At 52.0% G+C, this 21,601-nt stretch overlaps 1 long non-coding RNA gene across 3 annotated transcripts; it reads right to left on the bottom strand.

Moving 5' to 3' along the window:
- Nucleotides 1-2,590: 2,590 nt before the first annotated feature.
- Nucleotides 2,591-19,954, bottom strand: LOC116592682. Of its 3 annotated transcripts, none has more exons than XR_004286582.1 (5): nucleotides 19,879-19,954; nucleotides 18,492-18,545; nucleotides 4,981-5,281; nucleotides 3,931-4,058; nucleotides 2,591-3,493 (listed from the first exon to the last, which is right to left on the bottom strand). It is a non-coding gene; the product is annotated as an uncharacterized LOC116592682 (long non-coding RNA). The 3 variants fall into 3 exon arrangements; XR_004286581.1 differs by lacking the exon at nucleotides 19,879-19,954 and adding an exon at nucleotides 19,093-19,566; XR_004286580.1 differs by lacking the exon at nucleotides 19,879-19,954 and having other exon boundaries at nucleotides 18,492-18,930.
- Between the last annotated feature and the right edge of the window lie 1,647 nt (nucleotides 19,955-21,601).

Genomic DNA, 21,601 nt, shown 5'->3' with positions numbered 1-21,601 from the left:
ATAACCCTCTGTTCCCAGCAGAGGTCTAAGGGGGGACACAGTGGCAACTGTCTTTGCCCTGGGCTGCCTAAGCCATGGTGTGCTTGACTCAGTGGGGGCGTCCCTTTGCCTAACCCCCTATCCAGGCACCAAGTTGCATTCCCTTGGGGTTCCCCATCCACTGTGGGCTGGGGCGGCAGGCCCACGGGAAGGAGAGATTGACTTCCAGCCCCCAGCCAGGGCACCGTGGTCCCCACTATGGCAAGAGGGGGATCTGACAGTCCACACTTGTCCTCTGAGTATCCTCAGGCCCAAGGGGACACAGCATTAAGTAACAAACCAAAAGCATCCAGTCAGGCTCTAGAAGGTAGAGAAAAGCTTTGTGAGTGTCTGTAATGGCACTTTTTCCTACTTTCTGAACAAGAGGCCCGTTTTTCCATTGTACACGGGGGCCCCCCAAACCGCGCAGCCAGCGCTGGCATCAGGGAGGCTCTGCCAGGAAGGAGGGCAGCTGGGCCTTCGGCGGGGCTGGCGGATCCCTCGAAGGCCTCCTTGATGGCCGGAACCCAAAAGGCATTGCCCTGCTGTCCAGTGGGGCCATCAAAGTGGGGCCACGGTTTCAGAAAACCCAAGGCTGGGGGTTGCCTGGGTGGCTCAGTGGGTTAACCCTCTGCCTTTGGCTCAGGTCACAGTCTCAGGGTCCTGGGATCGAGCCCCGCAGTGGTCTCTCTGCTCAGCGGGGTGCCTGCTTCCCCCCCCTCCCCGCCTGCCTCTCTGCCTACTTGTGATCTCTCTTTCTATCAAATAAATAAATAAAATCTTCAAAAAAAAAAATGAAAAAAAAAAAGAAAACCCAAGGCCGGACTCTGCCACCGCTCGAGACATCTCCAAGTTCCACTGAGGCTGTCCAGGGGCATCTCACTGATTCTTAGGCACAGTTTTCTCAGCTACTGCATAATTGTTGCCATCTTGCTTCTCTTTGACCTGGGAGGGCCACGTTAGGCTCTGTCTGCAGCCCTCAACGTCCAAGAGAACTTTCCACCACTGCGCGCCTCTGTCCTCCCCAGCACGAACAGATTGGTGTACTCACAGCAAAGATGCCTGTGGGCCTGCTCGGTGCTGGGCGCCCCACTGTACACGGACTCATTTAAATCTCTCATTACTCCCAGGAAGTACAAGCCTAGCCCTGCCACTCTGCACGTGGAGGGCGTGCGTGAGTAAGCGGGGGGGTGGAGAGTTAGGACTTGAACCCCAGCCAGGAAAATGGAAGTTTTAATGATAAAACACAGGAGTTGACAGATGCCTGAAGTGGCGCCCGTGCTGGAAACCTGAGCGCAGGGGCTGAACTTGGAGCTTCACCTGCCTGAAAAAATTTGCCCAGCCAAAGGGAAACTCGGAGTCACTAATGTGACAATGACAGAGGCTTAAGCTCGGAGAGCTTTGGTGAGGTTGGGCAGCCTCTCTGGGATGGAGAAGAGCAGGGAGGGCATCTAGGACCCAGGAACACAGGGTGGGACCACAGTGGGGTGGGGACGGCATCCGATGGCTGGGGGCGCGGACCCGCCCCCCCCCAAAGCCGGATCGGATCACTCACCGGGGTCCCAGGCCCTCAGGATTCTCAGGCCAGGGAGCGGCCGGGTCTCCAATGCCTACATAGCCGGACCCCAAACTCTAGGTTAACAAGGCCTCGCGCAGGAAGTCATAACTCTAAATCTGGTTGGCTTAAAGACCACGGTGAGATTTTAAATTTTTAATAAAAATCTTACGTACTTGGCCACAGCTGATTTATTGGAAGGCTGTCTTTATTTCTTCCGGTCACGGGTGCCCAGATTCCATTTTTGAGGTTGACTACCTACCCCCCTCCCTCCCAGCAACTACCACGTCTCAGAGACTTCGCCTTCCCCGTCGGACCCCAGACCCCTCTCTGCGTTTCTCCCGTGTGGCACCAGGAGCCTCTGGGGTTTCGTTAGGAGCCTTGCATGGTTTGTCACTGTCACAGAGCTTTCTAGGAACAGATAAAGACCTGTGGCCTCCCCAGCTTGAAGCCTGCAGTGGGGGGCCGCGGTCAGCCCTCGGTTCACCCCTGGAAGCAGGCGCCGCCCCTCCTTCCGGGCCACACTTGTGCGAACAAAGCAGAGGCCACGCTTTGAAGATCACGCTGCAAAGTTTCAACCGTGACCTTTGGGAGTATAGCTCTTTCTGGGAAAGTGCCTGCCTTTGCTCAGACACAACTTTTCCTGAGATCTTTGCCAAAGAATCCTGGATTTAAAATTCGGTCAACTGCAAAATGAAAGTGGTATGTATGTTTGTATGTATTTAAGATTTGTTTATTTATTTGACAGAGAGAGATACAGCGAGAGAGGGAACACAAGCAGGGGGAGAGGGAGAGGGAGAAGCAGGCTCCCCACTGAGCTAGGATGCGGGACTTGATCCCAGGCCCTGGGATCACCCCTTGAGCTGAAGGCAGACACTCAACCGACTGAGCCACCCAGGCGCCCTGAGTTTTAAAATAACATCGAATTCAGTGCCGCCCATGCACATGGGCACGCGTACTTAAACCTCACCAGTCTTCTAGGTTCGATGTGGAAATAAAGACCCACCAACAGAGAAAAGCAAAGGCCAAGGAGTGGGGCCAGCCAGGGTCACTTGCATTTTGGCCAAGATTCAAGGCAGGCAGGGTGGGGAAGGCTTGCACTGGAAGAAGGGAAGGCTTCGGGGAGGGTGGGGGGTGCCCTGATTGGAAGCTGTTGGCCCCGGGAATCTGCAGGGGGCTGACTGCAAGGGGCTGTCCTATGTGATTGTTCAGGGGGACCTACTTGGTTTTCTCTGGCTAGTCCTAAATTGGAAGAGGGGACAGAAATTAGGGAAGCTGTCAGTTCTTAATCACTGTCAGTTCTTAATCATGAGCTGGTCATTCTGGGTCCATTGTCATGGAAGCCATTTAGCTTAGTAGTAGATCCTCACGGGAGCAAGGAACCCGGCTTCCTGCAAGTCTGATTTACAGCAGCCTGGCCTCCCGGGTTGTTTACTGTTTACTGTGGGGGGGGGTGGGGGGCGGCGCTGATGTCCGGGGCGGGCAGCAGCAGCCTGTGGGTCAAAGTTCTATCTTTACATTTGCTTTGGCGTTGGTCATTTTTATATTCAGACTCTCAGGCTGATTATGTAAGAACTGGTCAGCTAAGTCCATCCCTTCTCTCTGAAGTGTAAATCCGTCCACTCAGCAGGTTGAAAAGGTGACCTTTCGAAGAGTAGCAGGTATCTGCTTGATTCCATCAGATCTCGAACAACGAACAACGTCTTGGAGCAAATTCCCTGGAAATACGCATTACTAAAGGGTAGCCGCCTCCCACACAGAGCCAAGCTCATATCTGGCGACAGCCTGGAGATCATACTGGACCTGGGGCTGGCAGCAAAAGGACGGCGTCTCTCCCCGACCCTGCGGATAGCTCCCGACTTCCCGCCCTCCCTGCCTGGGCTCCACGCAGGGTCCCACCAGGCAGCGCCTGAAGGAGTCCTGGTGGAAGGACAGAGAATTAAGGAGGGAGGAAAAGGAGCTTGTTGATACAGTTCAAAAAAACCTCATGCTTTCCTCCTAAGTGACTGGGACAAATAACCCAGGAGGTAACTTCGGAAGATCGGTCCTCGGTCTCCTGCCCATCCGGACGGAGGCAGCCGAGGCGATGCTCCTGAGGCTGGTGCCCTTTCTCCCGCCAGGGGCTCTTAGAACTCTTCTCTGGGAGCAACTCTCCATCCTTCGTGCCTCTGCCGCTGAACCTGGGTGCTCCCAAGGCCATTACTTCACTGAGGCACCAAACAAAGGCAAGGGAACGGGTCCAGGAGGTGAGGCAAAGATGGGGTCACAGAGATAGCATCAGGGTACTGCTGGGCCCCGAGTCAATAATGACTTTGGGCAAACCCGTTGTTCAATGCATTTCATTTCAGATTTCTTACCGGCACATTGACAGTGAAGAGACCAGGTGGTTTCCACCCGTTCTTTCACTCAGATGCCCGCTCCGGGCCGGGCATCACGGGCTGGGGCCGTGAAGACACACAGGGTCCCCACCCTGAGGACCTTCCAGCTACAGAGAGGCAGATGACAAAGCACATAAGCAAATCAGCAAATTGCAGTCTGGAAGCAAGGAGCCTGACGCGGGGCTCGATCCCAGGACCCTGAGATCATAACCTGAGCTGAAGGCAGATGCTTAACCCACTGAGCCACCCAGGCGCCCCGAGGACAATCCTTTGACAGCATAAGCCCCATCGCATGATTCTGCTCAAAATCTTTGCACAGTCTCCCAGCTCCCCCAGAGCGACCGCCAACATTCTCAAGGTGACCCGCAAGGTCCTCCCAGACACACCCCCAGCCTCTCAGACCTCATTCTACTCCCTCCTTCCTTCCTTGTGGTCCAGCCTGCCCATGCCTCCCAGCCCAGGGACCCTGCTGTTGCGAGGTGACCTGTGTCCAGGAATGTGGCCACTGGGCTGGCACGATTATTGATGGCGCCACTTCCCCTCTCGGGGGCCCTGGCTGGGATGAGGAATTAGATGGCCGTGCTGGCCTCTGCAGTTGCTGTTTTCTCTCCTCTGCCTGGCCTGCTCTCTCCTCAGATAGACGCTGCCTTCCCGCCCCTGCCTGGGGTCTCTGCCCACACGTCACCTTCAGGGACACATCTGTGACCGTGCCGTTCCTGCGGCACAGCTCCCCCCTCACTTCTCTCCCATGTTGACTATGGGCCCCCCCACTTCCCAGCACGCAGGCTCTGTGAGGGCGGACATCCTCCAGGTCTGATGCTAGATCCCCAGTACCTAAAACAGTGCTTAGCCTGCAGCGGGGGGCCCGAGAGAGGAACCGGCTGAGTGTGGGGTGCTGCTTTAGGTAAGACGGTCAAGGACGGTTTCTCTGAGGGGTTGGCAGAGAAATTACAATCTGTATTACTTTCCCTGGGCTGGTGTAACGAAGTACTACAAGCACAATGGCTTAGAACAATATGAATTTATTACCTGAGAGTTCTGTGGGTCAGAAGTCCAAACTGGGCCTCACTGAGCTAAAACGAAGGTGTTGGCAGAAATGCATTCCTTTCTGGAGGCTCTGGAGGAGGGAAACAGGTATCCCCGCCTTCTCGAGCTTGGAGAGGCCGTCCCCATTCCTTGGCTCATGGCCCCTGCCTCCCTGGTCAAAGTCTGCAAATCTCCCACAAGACACCGTCTCTCTGGTTCTGAATCTTCGGCTCTTCTCATCCCCACGTGAGGACCCTTGTGATGATGCCGGGCCCATCGAGAAAACCCAGGGTCATCTCATTATCTGAAAGTCCATCAATTAACAAACTTTATTCCATCGCAAACTTAATTCCCCCTTGTATGGAACGTAAAGTAGTCCCAGGTTCCAAGGATTAGGATCTGGACATCTTTGGAAAGGGGCATTACTCTGCCAACCGCAGTGGGGAAGCTACTTTGGTTTTTGGTTTTTGTTGTTGTTGTTGTTGTTTAAGATTTTATTTATCTGTTTGACAGACAGAGATCACAAGTAGGCAGAGAGGCAGGCAGAGAGAGGAGGAAGCAGACTCCCTGCGGAGCAGAGAGCCCGATGCGGGGCTCGATCCCAGGACCCTGGGATCATGACCCGAGCCGAAGGCAGAGGCTTTAACCCACTGAGCCACCCAGGCGCCCCAGTAAGCTACTTTGGATACAGTGGTCAGGGAGGGCTTCTCTGAGGAGTTGACCTCGAAGGCAAGGTATGAAGGACAAGAAGGAGCCAGCCATGTGAAAAGCCAGAAGAGCTTTTCAGACAGAGGGAGTAGCATGTGCAAAGACCCAGGGGCAGGGAGAACTTGGCGTATCAAGAGGCAGAAGGTCTCCCAGGGTGGTTACAGTATTTTGACTAAAGGGGACAACAGTCCCGGCTGAGGCTGGGGAGAAAGGCAGGAACTGGATGGTACAGACACTTGGCTCTCTCTCCCCATCTAGGTCACGTACGATTCCCGGACTGGGGTCTTGGGACTCCAGCAGCTGCATTTCATAATGTGGGATTCTTGTGGGTTTGTACGAAGTTGTTTGTGATCTGACTGCGTAAAGCAGATAACTGCTATTCGTTGAGGAGGCCACCTTTTACACTGGCTAAATGGACAGATGTGCCCTTCCAAGAGAAGGGGTCAGTTTATTTTCAGACTACTGGGATGCAGGAAGCCAACAGATCAGGGTTGATGTTGGGGACTTTTATTGGATCACACCGAAGCACAGGGCAGCAGGAGGCTCTTGAGAAAATGGCCACAGCCCTGTTCCCATGGCCTGTAATGCTTACTCACTCGGCATGAGGAGGTTTCTATCAGGCATTGACCTTATTTATTTATTTTAAAGATTTATTTATTGGAGAGAACGAGCGAGTAGGGGGAGAGAGAGTTTCTCAAGCAGGCTTCCTACCTTGAGCGCGGAGCCAACGCAGTGATGGGGCCCACCCCACGGGGATCATGACCTGAGCCAAAAGCAAGAGTCCGACACTTAACCGACTGAGCCCCCCCGGGCGCCCCCATCGGGCGTTGACTTTAAAGATTTTTTATTTATTATTTTATTTGACAGAGATTACAAGCACGCAGAGAGGCAGGCAGAGAGAGAGAGGAGGAAGCAGGCTCCCCCCCGAGCAGAGAGCCCGACACGGGGCTCGATCCGAGGACCCTGGGATCATGACCCGAGCCGAAGGTAGCGGCCCAACCCACCGAGCCACCCAGGAGCCCCCCGGGCGTCGACTTTAAAACACGCCCCATCTCCTAGCTGCTGCCGCCTTTCCCTGTGAATAACTGGAGCTTGGGAACTTGTGTCCAGAAAGCAGGGGAGGTCCTGGGAGGGGTCGGCTTCCATGTGGGGAGGCTGCCCTTGGGTGGCGCCCCAGAGTCTGTGGACGAGGAAAGAGAACGGGGCTCCCTGCAGTGCCCAGCGGGGGGCATCAGTGAGACACAGACGTGGGCTCCCCCCGCTTGCTCTGAAGATTCTTCTCCCCGTGACAGCTTCCTCCAGCAGCCGCTGGGCCGATGGCCACCAACTGGGGGGCCGAAAACAAGAGACGTTCCTTCTCTCACAGTTTTGGAGCCCAGAGTTCAAAATCAAGGGAGCACGATGGCCACGCTCCCTCTGACGTCTCCGGGGGAGGGTCCTTTTGCCTCTTCTAGCTTCTGGTGGCTCCTGGCTGTTATGGACCCAATGTCCCCCCACCCCAGTCCATGTGGTTGACAGCCTAACCCCCAATGTGATGGTCTTAGGAGGTGGGGCCTCTGGGAAGAGTCTAGGTTTAGATGAAGACAGGAAAGGGGCTGGAAGCCCATGATGAGATTTGTGCCCTTATGAGAAAAGACGTGAGGTCTGTTGAGAACGCAGCAAGAACACAGCCGTCTGAAAACCAGGAAAAGAGCCCTTCCCCCATGCCAAATCTGCCAGTGCCTTGATCTTGAACTTCCCAGCCTCTAGAACGGAAATGGGCTCCTGCCCTGCCTTGGGTGCTGTGTGCACTCCCACCCCAAGATTCCAGGTCCGAGGTCCGAGGTCCCCAGCACCCGAGGTCGCAGAGGCCAGCGGAACGCGGGTTCCCAGTGGTTGCGTGGTTGGGCGCCCACAAAACCCAGTTGTCCTCTGCAGTGGCTCCTGTCCCTTTCTGCTTCAAAGGCACCTCTGCTTATGCCCACTGAACCTGCACTCCACAGAAGACGGACACAATTACAGAATCCCTAGAACACTGTATTTCACTCCCTTTCTTCCCCACTGGACAGGCCCCGAAGGCTCTGTGTCCCTTTGGCGCACAGCAGAGGACCTGACGCAGCAGGGACCCCCCGACTCATGCTTGACGGAGGGATCCCTAGGCTGTCTCCAGCGTGCAGTTCCCAAGGGAACGTCCCTTTCTCATGCCTTATAAATTCCTCTTGATGGGGAGGGGGAAAGTCAGCAAAGATTCCGCCAGCAGGAACTTTAGAAACGGAAAGCTTCAAATAATTTGCTTTAAATGTACTGCTAAACCAGCAAGGCCATTCTGATCACTGATCTGCGAATCAGCTGGGTCAGGAATTAACACTGGTACGAAACGCTGATGACAGCGGTGTCCGATGATGTGGCAATTTGGCGCACTTGGGGAAAGGGCCGGGCTGAATGGGTGAAAAGTCTGAATCAAACAAAGTGTGTATAAAAATGTAACCATTTTTTCCCTAAAGATTTACCTATTTATTGGAGAGAGAGAGTACACGCGCGTGCACGCGCACCGCGCATGTGCAAGCTGGAAGGAGGGGTTGGGGGAGAGAATCCCAAGCAGACTCGCCTTGAGCAGGGGGGGGGGGGGGTGCTGGGCTCCAACTCACCATCTGGGATCATGACCAAAGGAGAGTCTGATGCTTAACACACTGCACCAGCCAGGGGCCCCAAACCGTAACCACTGTAAGTGATGCCTTTCCAATCTTATTTTAGACTATTGGTGCATACCATAAAGAAAGGGTCTGTGAAGGCAAATTGATAAGGCCGGTACCTAACTCTCAGAAGTGAAAGAAATGATGTTTTGATGCATGCTATAAATAGTCGAGGACCGAAGTAAGTCATTTCAACTTCATATGGTTTCTATCGCCCTGGAGGAATGAAAGTGCAGTATTTGTCACCAAATAAGACACTCAAGTAAGAAAGCTTTTCTTTCCTTAACTTATAAAACAGTATAACAAAAGATCTGGGAGAATGTGACCAAATGATCAGTATTTTTTTTTTCCAATTAGTATTTGGCTATTTAGGAACCAAAGTATCCTTTGATCCCCAGAATATAAGGTTCCTAACACCAGAGAAATCATTTTAACCGTGATCTTTGACCATCTTAATGTTCTTTGCAGGTAGGACTTTCTGAGAATGCTTTACTCTGCACTTAACTTGTGCCATTCGGAAGTTTGCAGAAAAGCTCGCTAAGGCAAAAATCAATCCTGAATTAACACCAAGACTCTTACCAAGACTGAGCTCCCCCTATGAGTTGCTAAGTATTTATCAAACACCTTTAAGGGCAGGGCACCTGGGTGGCTCCGTCCATTGAGCATCTGCCTTTGGCTCAAGTCATGATCTCAGGGTCCTGGGATCGAGCCCCGTGTTGGGCTCCTTGCTCAGTGGGGAGTCCGCTTCTCCGTCTCCCTCTGCCTCTCCCCGCTTGTGCTCTCTCTCTCTCTCTCAAATGAATAAATAAAAATTTTTTTAAAAAGGAAAAAAGAAAAAACAAACAGCCTTAAGGGAAAATCATTAAGTCCACGAACATACATTACAAACAACCACATGAACATGTTTGTGGTTTTTAAAATGTATTTATTCTGGGGCGCTGGGGCAGTGCCGTCAGTTAAGTGTTGGAGACTTGGTTTCAGTTCAGGTCGTGGTTTTAGGGTAGTGAGGTAGAGTCCCATGTCGGGCACTATGCTCAGCAGGGAGCTTGCTAGAGATTCCCCCTCCCTCTCCCCCTGACCTTACCCCTCCCCAAAATAAATGAAGAAATCTTAAAAAAAATTAAAATAAAGTTTGGGGCACCTGGGTGGCTCAGTGGGTTAAAGCCTCTGCCTTCGGCTCAGGTCATGATCCCAGGGTCCTGGGATTGAGTCCCACAATGGGCTCCTGGGATGGAGCCCTGCATCGGGCTCCCTGCTCTGTGAGCCTGCTTCTCCCTCTCCCTCTGCCTGCTGCTCCCCCTGCTATGCTCGCTCTCTCTCTCTCTCTCTCTGTCAAATAAATAAATAAAACCTTAAAAAAAAAAAAAGAGAGGGAGAGTATGAAAATTTTTCCCTTTTCTCCAAATTTAAAAGAAAAAAATCAAGAATAGAGTGGGCGGGGCGCCTGGGGGGCTCAGTAGATGAGGCGTCGGACTCTGGATTTCGGCTCGGGTCATGATCTCAGGGTCATGGGATCCAGCCCTGCATGGGGCTCCACACTCTGCCCAGAGTCTGTCTGTCCCTCTCCCTCTTCTCCTGCCCCTGCTCATGTTCTCTCTCTCAAATCAATGAATAAAATCTTTAAACAACGGAAAAACAAAAACAGCCTGAGGCAGCAAATACTCAACTTTTGTATCAACATGGACAGGACGGGAGGAGATGATGCTGAGTGAAATAAGTCAAGCAGAGAGAGTCAATTACCATACGGTTTCACTTACTTGTGGAGCACAAGGAATAACATGGAGGACATGGGGAGATGGAGAGGAAAAGGGAGTTGGGGAAATCGGAGGGGAGACAAACCATGAGAGACTGTGGACTCTGAGAAACAAGCTGAGGGGCTTGGATGGGAGGGAGGTGGGGGGGATGGGGGAGCCTGGTGGTGGGCATTCAGGAGGGCACAGATTGCATGGAGCCCTGGGTGTGGTGCATAAACAGTGAATGCTGGAACACTGAAGAGAAATGAAATGAAATGAAAAAAAAAAAATACAGTGGGCATAATCTAAGAGAAAAGCCTTCAGGCGGAAGTCAGGAGACCCTGGGTAGATCATTTCACTTCTCCAGGCCTTAACTTCCTGCTTCCCAGGGTCCCGGGTTCAGCTTACACCCGGATCTAGGACCTTACCTTTCGCTGAGCCTTTCTGTCCAAACCCCAAGCCTTCCTTGAGAAAGCTCGTTCCAAATCACTTTCCCTCTTTTGTTTAGGGTCAGTCTCATGCTATGGGGCTCCTCCACCGGACCCAGGCTCCTCCACGTGGGGCTCAAGGCATGTTTGCTAAATGAATCAGTAACCCGAGAAAACAAACACACATTACTATGATGAGGCCATGTGGTCTCGTGAGGAAGGAGGGACCGGCATCTGCTTTCTGCACTGCCATTAAAGAGAACGCTTGCCAGACTTGTAAAGCATTTCCCCTTTCCTATCTCTCATCCACCTGTTAGGATATTTTGCAATATCCTACTTGGGGCTGACTTGCCGAGTTTGCTAAAAGCAAAGGACAGAGGGAGGGTAGGAGGTGAGACCCCCGTAGAGCTGTGCGTGTGTTTCTACTGACACCAAAGGTTTACTCAGAGACGGACTCGCAGCCCGCTCGCAGCTTGCCGCAAGGATTAGGAAGTGCACACCTGCTCGGTCGGTCTGAGAAACACACACGGGGAGCTGTCTTTAATAGGAAAATGGGGTGTACCAACCACTGACCAAGTCTTACATGAAAGTTCCTTCCCCACTGTTTCTGGTCTGTGTCTAATTCTGCGGGTAGGTATTAGAAAACTATACCAGCACTCACAAAATCCCCCTCTCAGCCTGTCGAAAGCTATAAAGGAGAAAAGGAATTAATTACGCTGAAAGTGGAGTCATAAACCCTCAATGGGGATGGCAGGAAGGGCCCAGGATGGTCTATTAGGATCAAACAGACGGCTTCAGCCTCCTTCTAGAATCATCTATGCACCGCCACCATTTAGAAATATAGTAATAGTCAGAAACAAGGGGCACTAAGCCACGGAGCGGTTGATGGTTAAGACAAAGAAGCTTGTCTCAGGTGCCCTCTCTGCACGGGAGCCTGGTCTTAGGTCAGTGGGTCCCTTCCCCCACACAGATGGAAGGAGGCAGCTTGGTTTAGCGTCTGGTCCTCCTCCTGCGGCCCAGGCTCTGCCCCCGCCTTCACCATCCCCCCACCCCTGCACGCATGGTGCCCATCTATGCCCCCAGCTCTGTCGAGACAGCTGTTTTGAGGGGCCTCCATAACCCTTTCCAGAAGTCTCCCCAGGCAGGTGGTCAGACAACAGTAAGCCCCTTCGGAAGGAAGCAGGGGATGGGAACATGCGAAAGTCATCGCGACCTAGCCGGATGGAGAAGCGTACTGACCAAAACAACTCGCATCATTTAAGATCAAAAACAAAAAGTGCATATATGGCCACAAGCAAAGTAATTTGTTGTGTAGTCTGGACTCCTTCTGAGGTTTCTTTTTAAGAGAAGTTCCAAAAGTATTTTCTCATCAGTGATATGACCAGTGTAAGTATTTCCAAATCAGCTGGAAAAGGCTTATCAAGGTTTATATTTTACACATTCTTCTATCTAATTTTTAACAGACTTCCAGGAACCAAGCCTTCCAAATCAGCTACTTAAAGAAGTGTAAATTCCTGGAGTTAGACACTTGGCACAGTCCCATTCTCTGGGACAGAGAAGATTAGGTGTAAAGTTTCCAGAATTGAGGCCCATGTGTTCCGAGCTAGCCCTTCACACTCAGGGCTATCATGAAATAGCCAATCACCTTTCCAGTTGAAACACACAAAAAATTTTTTTAATATTTTATTTATTTATTTGAGACAGGCAGAGAGAGATCACAAGTAGGCAGGGAGGCAGGCAGGGAGAGAGGGGGAAGCAGGCTCCCAGTTGAGCAGAGAGCCCGAAGTGGGGCTCGATCCCAGGACCCTGGGATCATGACCTGAGCCGAAGGCAGAGGCTTAACCCACTGAGCCACCCAGCACCCCGAAACACAAAAACTTTCATAGGAGTTTTTGCCCAGGATCCCACTGTCAGTAATGAAAGCCCGGATGTGTATATTCACACTGGCCACGTGCCACGGGACAGCCAAATCTCTACGTGGATTCACTTGCTCCGCATGACTCATCCCCAGTCTTCGATGAAGAAAGTGAGGTTTCCAGAGGGGACATGATTCATTCAGGGCCCCACCACCGGGCCCGCTGGGCTAGGACCCCAACCCAGGCAATCCAGCTTCAGATCCTGGGTGTGCACCCTTGCTGCATGAGCACGAAACAGCTTTCAATAAAGTTACTAAACTCTCTCAAAGTGGGGACCCAGGGGCAGAAAGAGCCACAGCAGTGATATTCCCCAGTGTCACGGTGGCCGGGGGGTCTGAGGCCCTCAGTAGACACATCTGGGTCTGTCCTGACTTGGGGCTCCTAATGCTCTGTGGGTGACAGGTCCTCTGAGACTCTAGGGAGGGCTCTGGAACATTCCCCACAAACATGCGCATGGGTACACCCACGTACACACATGAAACTTCACACAGTCCACAAGATCATTCCCATTAGGGGTACATCCTGCTCCCCTCTTCCCTTCTCCTCATCCAAAGCTTTTTTTTTTAATTAAAAAAATTTTTTTATTTTCTTAAATTAAAAAAAATATTTTTTATTTTTTTTAAATTAAAAAAAATTTTTTTTATTTATTTGAAAGACAGAGAGAGATCATGGGGGGAGGAGCAGAGGGAGAGGGACAAGCAGACTCCATGCTGAGCCCAGAATCAGAGACTGGGTTCAATCCATGCCCTTGAGATCATGACGGGAGCTGAAAGCAAGGGTCAGACCCTTAAGCGGCTGAACCACCCAGGCACCCCAAAGTTTTAGAATTTTTGATTCACTCATTCCCATACCTGAAATGGATTTGGAATAATAAAGTCCCTGTTTTCCTCAAGATCAAATGTCCTGGACACCCTTGCCTCCTCCTATTCCCCACCCCCACCCCAATATAAAACCACACTGAAATTCCAGAATAAATCTGCCTAAAACCCCAAGTTCGATCCCAGTCGGGAGCTAGTGCTGCAAGCAGGTAGGCAGAGCCCGGGGTGCCTGGCCCTGAGCCACACTCATTTGTTCACTCAGCTGAGTAAGGGCTCCTGGGTGCCGGGTGCTTGGGATACCCTGGAAGGGAAACAAGCCGCGCCTTCCCCTTGCAGAGCCCCGGTTCCAGCAGAGGGAGACAAACAATACTAGACGTGAAAAGCAATTCCATTCGCTGTCTGGTAGATGACAAAGTGGTACCGGGAAGAAAAAGGAGAAGTTCGACAGGGATGTGGGGGACCCAGATGTCGGAGCAATTCTGAGTCAGGTGGTCCGAGCGGACCTGGCCCAGGAGGTGACCTTCAGGTAAAGCCTTGAAGGAGATGGCAGAGCCGGTCCCGTGGATAACTTGCAAGGACACCCTCCTGCTCACGGGGTCGACCCAGGTAAGGAGGGCACATGCTGCGCGCGTTCCCCGAGGACCGAGTGGCTGGAGAACAACAAACAAGATCAAGGGCAGCAGATGAGCTCCGACGGGGCCTGGGGCCTGGGGCCCCTCCAGCGGGACTCGAGAGGTCGCCGGAAGAGCGCGGGCTTCCTGGAGGGACGAGGGAGGAGCAGGCTGACCTCTGGGGGGGGCTACAGCACGGGTGCAGAGGGGAGCCGGAGGGTGGCTCCACAGGTCCGGCCGCACCCACACGCCCACGGACAGACGGACGGACAGACGGACTCTGCATCTATTTTGACGCAGAGCCCATGGCAGCTCGTGGCAGCTCCGCTCGGGGGTGAAGGAGAAGGAGGAATGGACGGCTGTAGGGCTCGGGCGCGGGGAGAGCTGCGGCCAGCTGCGCGGGGTCAGTCAGTCTGAGAGGTGAGCCTCCCGTGTGTGAGAGGAGGCAAGGGGAGTGGGGCAGCTGGGGATGCGCATGCGCAACAAGCAGGGAGGCTGGGAAGGTGCGGGAGCGCAGGAGCGCAGGAGCCGCCTGGGGAGAGGTTCCTGCAGAGACAGAAAAGGGTGTGGGGGGGCATATAGGGCATGGGTGGCAAAGCCCTGAGAAAGTGCGGGAGAGAAAAAAGTAAAAGAAAAAATTAGTTTCTGGCTCAAGCAGAAATGTTAATTTCACCCAAAGAAAGAGAAGGCCCCAAACACGTTCATCAGGACTTTGGGGGAAATCCAGCGATCACGCACAGATTTGGTTCAAGCTGTCATGGAGTGGATGATTCTTCCAGCACTTTCTTGGGCCTCTTTGATCCTTTTTTTTTAGATTTTACAATTTTTTTATTCAAGAGAGCGGGAGAACAAAGGGCGGGGGGAGGAGCGGGGGGAGGAGCAGAGGGAGAGGCACAAGCAGTCGCCATGCTGAGCGTGGACCCTGCGGTGGGGTTGGATCCCACCACCCTGACGTCATGACCTGAGCGGAAACCAGGAGTCCGAAGCTCAAGGGACTGAGCCACCCAGGCACCTCTCCCCTTGATCCTATTCTTATCAGTGTTTAAAAAGTGTAAAACCTGGGGCGCCTGGGTGGCTCAGTGTGTTAAAACCTCTGCCTTCCGCTGGGGTCATGATCCCAGGATCCTGGGATGGAGCCGCGCATCAGGCTTTCTGCTCAGTGGGGAGCCTAATTCCCCCTCTCTGCCTACCTCTCTGCCTACTTGTGATCTCTGTCAAATAAATAAAATAAATAAAAGCTTAAAAAAAAAATGTAAAACCTGGGGATGCCTGGGTGGCTCAGTTAAGCGTCTGCTTTCCACTCCCGTCCTGATTCCAGGGTCCTGGAACTGAGTCCCACATGGGGCTCATCGGGGAGTCTGCTTCTCTCTCTGCCTGTTTCCCCCCTGCTTCTGCTCCCTCTCTCTGACAAATAAATAAAATAAAACCTTTAGGAAAAAAAGTATAAAACCTTATGCATCACTCAGATTGTCCTGTACTGGGATTATCTGTCCACCCTATGCCATTTCGATGATGCCGGCCTCTCCAAGGGACCAAAAAGACTGTACATTTCTGACATCGAATCAGGGAGGAAGAATATCATCTATTTTAAGATAAAAATTGGGGGTGTCCATTTGTTCGCGCTGCTGCTGTCTTTTCTCTCGTTCTGCTCTGCCATGCCCTGCTCTGAAGCAACACCCACCATCTCCCCCTGCAAGACTCGTGGGCCCGCGGAGGACAGCACGGGGTTTCGCTTTGTCCGGCTCTCAGAGCACGCCACCACCCTGACCACGGGGTCCACGACTTGTACCTTGCCTATGATTAGACACTACCCCCTGTGGAAGAGGCCCTTGTAAAAATGGACATTCATGGGACGCTTGGGTGGCTCAGTTGGTTAAGCGGCTGCCCTCGGCTCAGGTCATGATCCCAGCGTCCTGGGATTGAGTCCCACATCGGGCTCCTTGCTCCACAGGGAGCCTGGTTCTCCCTCTGCCTCTCTGCCTGCCTCTCTGCCTGCCTGTGCTCACTCTCTCTCTCTCCCTCTCTGACAAATAAATAAATAAAATCTTTAAAAAAAAAAATGGACATTCAGGTAACTTTTCCTTCTGCGTACTATGGAAGAGTAGCTCCCCATTCTGGTTTGGCTGCAAAATACTTCACTGATGCAGGAGCTGGCATCCTAGATGAAGATTATAGAGGAAATGTGGGCATCATACTACTTAATTTTGGCAAAGGAAGTTTGAAGTCAAAAAGGGTGATCGGGGGGGCGCCTGGGTGGCTCAGTGGGTTAAGCCGCTGCCTTCGGCTCCGGTCATGATCTCAGAGTCCTGCTCGAGTCCCGCATCGGGCTCTCTGCTCAGCGGGGAGCCTGCTTCCTCCTCTCTCTTTGCCTGCCTCTCTGCCTACTTGTGATCTCTGTCTATCAAATAAATAAATAAAACCTAAAAAAAAAATAGTTTTTGTCTTAACAAAAAAAAAAAGATAAAAATTGGGTTCTGAAGGTCACTAGACATCTTATTTCAGAACTTGCATTCTTGTAGCATTTCATAGCTTATACCCAGGATCGGATGTGAGGATGAAAACCTCCGTGAGGCAAATAAGGAAGCATTATTTGCTGAATGCCTGACCCACTTTCCTGGGCACGGTATGTGAACCCGGAGGATTCAGGGACCTGCCCCGGTAGCCTCGAAAGGCTCCAGCCAGGCTCCCTGACTCTGGGCCCAGTTCTCTATTTCTTATGGTTCTTTTTGACTATGTTGCTATCTAGCTGAACTCAGCTACCTGAGGGCAGAGTGTGTCCTCTGTGTCTGGTGTACCTACACGAGGCCTCACATGGAAGGTGTTCAAAATGCTTGCCGTTGGGGAGGCCAACGGTAGGTACTCGGATATACTAGGGGGAAGAGAACACTATTCCAAAAAGTGGACAGCCATCCCTATTGTTTGGCCAAAACTACAAACAAAGGAGGGGCAGGAAAATGGGGAGCTGGTGTGTAGTTGGGGACAGAAATTCAGTTTGGAAGGATGAATGTCCTGGAGAGGGACGGAGGTGGCAGTCACACAGCAGTGGGAATGCACCTGGTGCCACTTAAGTGTATGCTTGAAAATGGTTAACATGGTACATTTTATGTTATGGATATTATTAAAAAAGAAAAACTATTTAAAAAAAAAAACACCATGAGCAAAGGCACTGAGGGGTAAGTATTATGTCTTAACAAACTTGTGTTTCCAGAGCCAACCAGGGATTTTACAAAATGTAAAATTCCACTCTACGTGTTTTTTGTTTGGGGAAAAATAGTTGTTCTTCATAAAAATATGCCGTTTATGTTCATCTTTAATGGGCTTATTGTAATTTTCAAATGCACTAATGCCTATCTTTAAAATTTCTCAGCTTTAATATCAACAGATGTAATCTACATAAAGGGTCCTTGATATTTACAAGTGCATAAGGGTCCTGATACCCACATGCCTGGGACACTGGCTCAGTGGGAGAGACAGACAGGCAAATGGGTGAACAAGAAATCAGGAAGTGCCCAGTGCCACCAGCATGAATGTTGACAGAAAGGGGGTCTCTCCAAGAAGCAGAGCCCTGAGGGTAGCAAGGAGCCTGGGCTGCAAAGCCCAGAGGTCAAGCACAGTTGCAGGAGAGAGGCTGGCATTTCCTTAGGCTGGATTAACAAAAAAACAAAACACCCAAAAATGCCAGTCCCGTGAAACCGCGTGGTGGTAAGCCAGAGAGGAACAGCACACAGAGCGGATCATGCAGACCGGGGTCTGGAACGGACAGACAACGTCACGGCTACTGAGTGGAGAATATTCTAGAAGGCGCCGTGTAGCCAGGACACTGAGCGGGAAGCGCAGATTGTAGATGGGGCCTGAGTTGGGATGGGAGGGGAGGGGCACAGGGGCCAGCCGCCACCCCCTTGGATCTTTCCTTACCGAGGAGCTCCGCCCTCCAGGGAGCGCTGCTGCCCAGGATTCCCTGAGTGCACCATGGGGCAGAGGATTACCCCAGAGTTGTATCTACTACCCAACTCCCCTACTGGGGCAGGCAGTGGGGGTTAGTGAGACCTACATTGTCACTCCTGTCCCTGCACTACCCGGGAAAGTCACATGCATCAGACAGTAATGCTGGTGAATTCTGCGCTGGGCACGTTCCCAGCGCTCCACATACATGAACTTACTCAATCCTTACAACAAAATGGGATGTAAATGAGATTCTTGGGCCCACTTTCCTGATGAGGAAACTGAGGGACAGAGTGGTGAAGCATCTGTCTGAGGTAGCAGCGGTTGCAGGATACAGCCTAGAATTTCTGGCTAAAATCAGCCTCCCCCCCACCCAACACCGCGATACCCAGCAGCTGTTCGCTATGGGAATGAATGTGTTAATAAACACAATAGTGCGGGGGAGGGGGGGTGATTGATTTTTCAACTAGTGGCTACACTCAAGGAGGGCTTTGAACTCACAGCCTCGAGATATCAAGAGATCGGGAGCTCCACACTCCTCCAAATGAGCCGCCAGGCACTGCCCCCAACCCACCTTTTGTTAAGTTTATTTAAACTGCGCCGTTTTTAAGTAAGCCCATGGAATCAGCAAAATGCAACACACCGGCGGCATTCCTGACTGTCGTGGGGGCAGTGAGACACCCTACCTGCTGGATGTCTTCACCCAGCTCCGTCTCATCAGCTCAGCCCACTGGGAATAACTGCAGCAAACAAGTATTTACTGAGCTCCGGGCTGTGCCAGGCATGGTCGTAGGTGCCGAGACTGTAGTAGTGAAGGGGACCAAGTCCTCAGGCTCAGGAAGCTTCCGCACCAGCAGGGAGACCGACTGTAAATCCAGGAAGCAGGAAGAAGGGCCCTCGCATGGGGCAAGTGCTGGGAAGGGAGATGCGGATGCAGGGGGACCGCCGGAGATGGACCGGTCCAGGATCAAAACGGCAAGCTCCCGCAGAGCCCCGGAGGCCTGGACTCAATTCTGAGTAGCTGGGGAGCCAGGGAGGGATCCTGAGGTGAAGTGGAGCCTTGTCTTACCTTTTATGTATTTAATTTTTAAAGATTTTATTTATTTATTGGAGAGACAGTACGTGCACGGCTAGGGGCAGGGCCAGAGGGAGAAGCCGACTCCCCGCTGAGCAGGCAGCTTGACCCAGGGGCCCGGGGGAGGGGGGCTCGATCCCAGGACCCTGAGATCATGCTGAGCTGAAGGCAGAGGCTTAACCCACTGAGCCACCCAGCGTCCCTGGTCTTACCTTTTATAAGGATCATTCCATCTGTTCTGGGGAGAATAGGCTAGAAGTACAGAGACCAGTGAGAAGCCACTTCCCTGGCCCAGGGGCCAGGCTGGGGTAGTGGTTGGGGGGATCAGAATGGACTCACTCTGGGATCCACTTAGACGATCAGACCAGTGGGATCTGCTGATGGGACTAGAACCCGCTTATGCCGTGTTTGAGTCCTGCCCCTGCCTTATCTGCCCTACCAGGTTCTGCAGATTCTTCTTCAGGACTCAAGTAAAATCCCATGTTCCGCCCCTCCTGTGAGTGGTCAGGGCGCCCCACCCCCCAGTGGCTCCCCTCTCTGGCCCTCATCAGGCAGCACTCCTGTGAGCCAAGTTCTGAGCCTGCCAGCCTTCCAGGGGCCACTGTGTGCCCACTGTGTGTTTACTGCAGCATTGTTTAAAAGATGAATTGAGGGGCGCCTGCGTGGCTCAGTCCGTTAAACGTCTGCCTTTGGCTCAGGTCATGATCCAGAGATCCTCAAATCAAGTCCCACATGGGGCTCCCTGCTCAGCGGGGAGCTTGCTTCTCCCTCTGCCTGCCGCTCCCCCTGCTTGGGCTCTCTGTCAAATAAATAAAAAATAAAATCTTTAAAAATAAATAAATAAAAGACGTATCGATGTTGACAACTCAAATTCTCAGCAGTAGGGGAAGGAGTCCATAAATCATGGTACACTTATGCTCCAAGGAACTACAGAACTGTTTGTTACAAAGGTTGAAGTAGATCTTTGCGTACTGATAGGAAAAAGGTCTGCAACTTACATATTTTCAGTAGGAGTAAATTGCAGGGGCCTCTGGGTGGCTCAGTCGGACACATGTCTGCCTTCAGCTCAGGTTGTGATCTTGGGGTCCTGGGATTGAGCCCCAGTCAGGCTCCCTGCTCAGCGGGGAGTCTGCTTGTCCCCCTGCCCCTCCCCCCAACTTGTACTCTCTGTCAAATAAATAATAAAAATAATAATAAAAATCTTTAAAAGGGAGGGGTGCTGGGCGCCTGGGTGGCTCAGTGGATTAAGCCGCTGCCTTCGGCTCAGGTCATGATCTCAGGGTCCTGGGATCGAGTCCCGCATCGGGCTCTCTGCTCAGCAGGGGGCCTGCTTCCCTTCCCCTCTCTCTGCCTGCCTCTCTGCCTGCTTGTGATCTCTCTCTGTCAAATAAATAAATAAAATCTTTAAAAAAAAAAAAAAAAAAAAAGGGAGGGGTGCCTGGTTGGCTCAGTGGGTTAAGCCGCTGCCTTCGGCTCAGGTCATGGTCTCGGAGTCCTGGGATTGAGCCCCACATCGGGCTCTCTGCTCCGCGGGGAGCCTGCTTCCTCCTCTCTCTGCCTGCCTCTCTGCCTACTTGTGATCTCTGTCTGTCAAGTAAATAAATAAAATCTTTAAAAGGGGGCGCCTGGGTGGCTCAGTTGGTTAAGCATCTGCCTTCACTTCAGGTCACAGGCCCAGAGGCCTGGGATCCAGTCCCGCATAAGCTCCGTGCTCAGTGGGGAGCCTGCTTCTCCCTCTGCCCTTCCCAGGACTCAAGCTAGCTCTCTCTCTGAAAAATAAATAAATACTTTAAAAAAATCTTTAGAAGAGTACATTGCATGAAAATATGTATGCTTTCCATTTTTTATTTGAAAAGACTTGATATGTATATTTGCACGGGCAGAGAAGAGTCAGAAGGACACATGAAGGAGCAGGAGGCTGGCTGAGGACAAAGCAAAAGCTGGCGCCTTGCACCCCCCCCTTCATCTGCTCCCCTCCATATGTGTAGCATTCCTCAGGCACCCCTGACTGCCATAAAATGATAAATAGTTAACTTGCAGAGATCACAGTCCTGCAAGGTAGGAGTCTCCCTTGGTTTACAAATGTCCTTGAGATTTACAACAAAGAAGTTACCTTATCAATAGCCCTAATGTCACCCTCCCCTCCATAAAACACCGAAGGAGGCGGAGGTAGAAGGAAAAGTAAATAAAGTTAAATTTCTTCTAAACCTAAATCTCATTAACAAGGATGCTTGATAGCAGGAATGTAACATTCCACCAGGAGACTCCCAATTGTCTTTACTTGATAAGTAACCAGGCCTTCAGTATCCTGGTAGTGCTTTTTTCACATGCGTGGGCTAACCGGCCAGTTCTGCTTCTGTAAGATTGCTTTGTCTGCTTTCGCGCGGGGTCCCCTGACCCAATCCACTGACGCCAAGTATGCCTGTTGAAACTATCAATCAATCAGCTCAGCCCCACCCGAAACTTGTTTGTATCTGTCTATAAAAATCCTGCACCAACCCAGCTCTGGACCTCTCGGCGTTATCGGCAACGAGCAGCGCAGAGGTCCAGGTTCGAACCTGCAATAAACGACCCTTGCTGATTGGCTTTGACTCACGTCTCTGGTGGTCTTTTAAGGTGGGGGTAATATTCAATTGGCATTACACACACACCAAATCCTGCATGGTAGGTCCCCCCAGGCATGGGGCCCGATCTCTATCTCTGTCTTAGGTTTTTACAATG

The sequence above is a fragment of the Mustela erminea genome, chromosome 6 (genome assembly GCF_009829155.1).
Source record: "Mustela erminea isolate mMusErm1 chromosome 6, mMusErm1.Pri, whole genome shotgun sequence".
NCBI lineage: Eukaryota > Metazoa > Chordata > Mammalia > Carnivora > Mustelidae > Mustela > Mustela erminea.
Note: the sequence above shows the minus strand (reverse complement) of the source record. Positions and strands in the feature narration are given on the sequence as shown.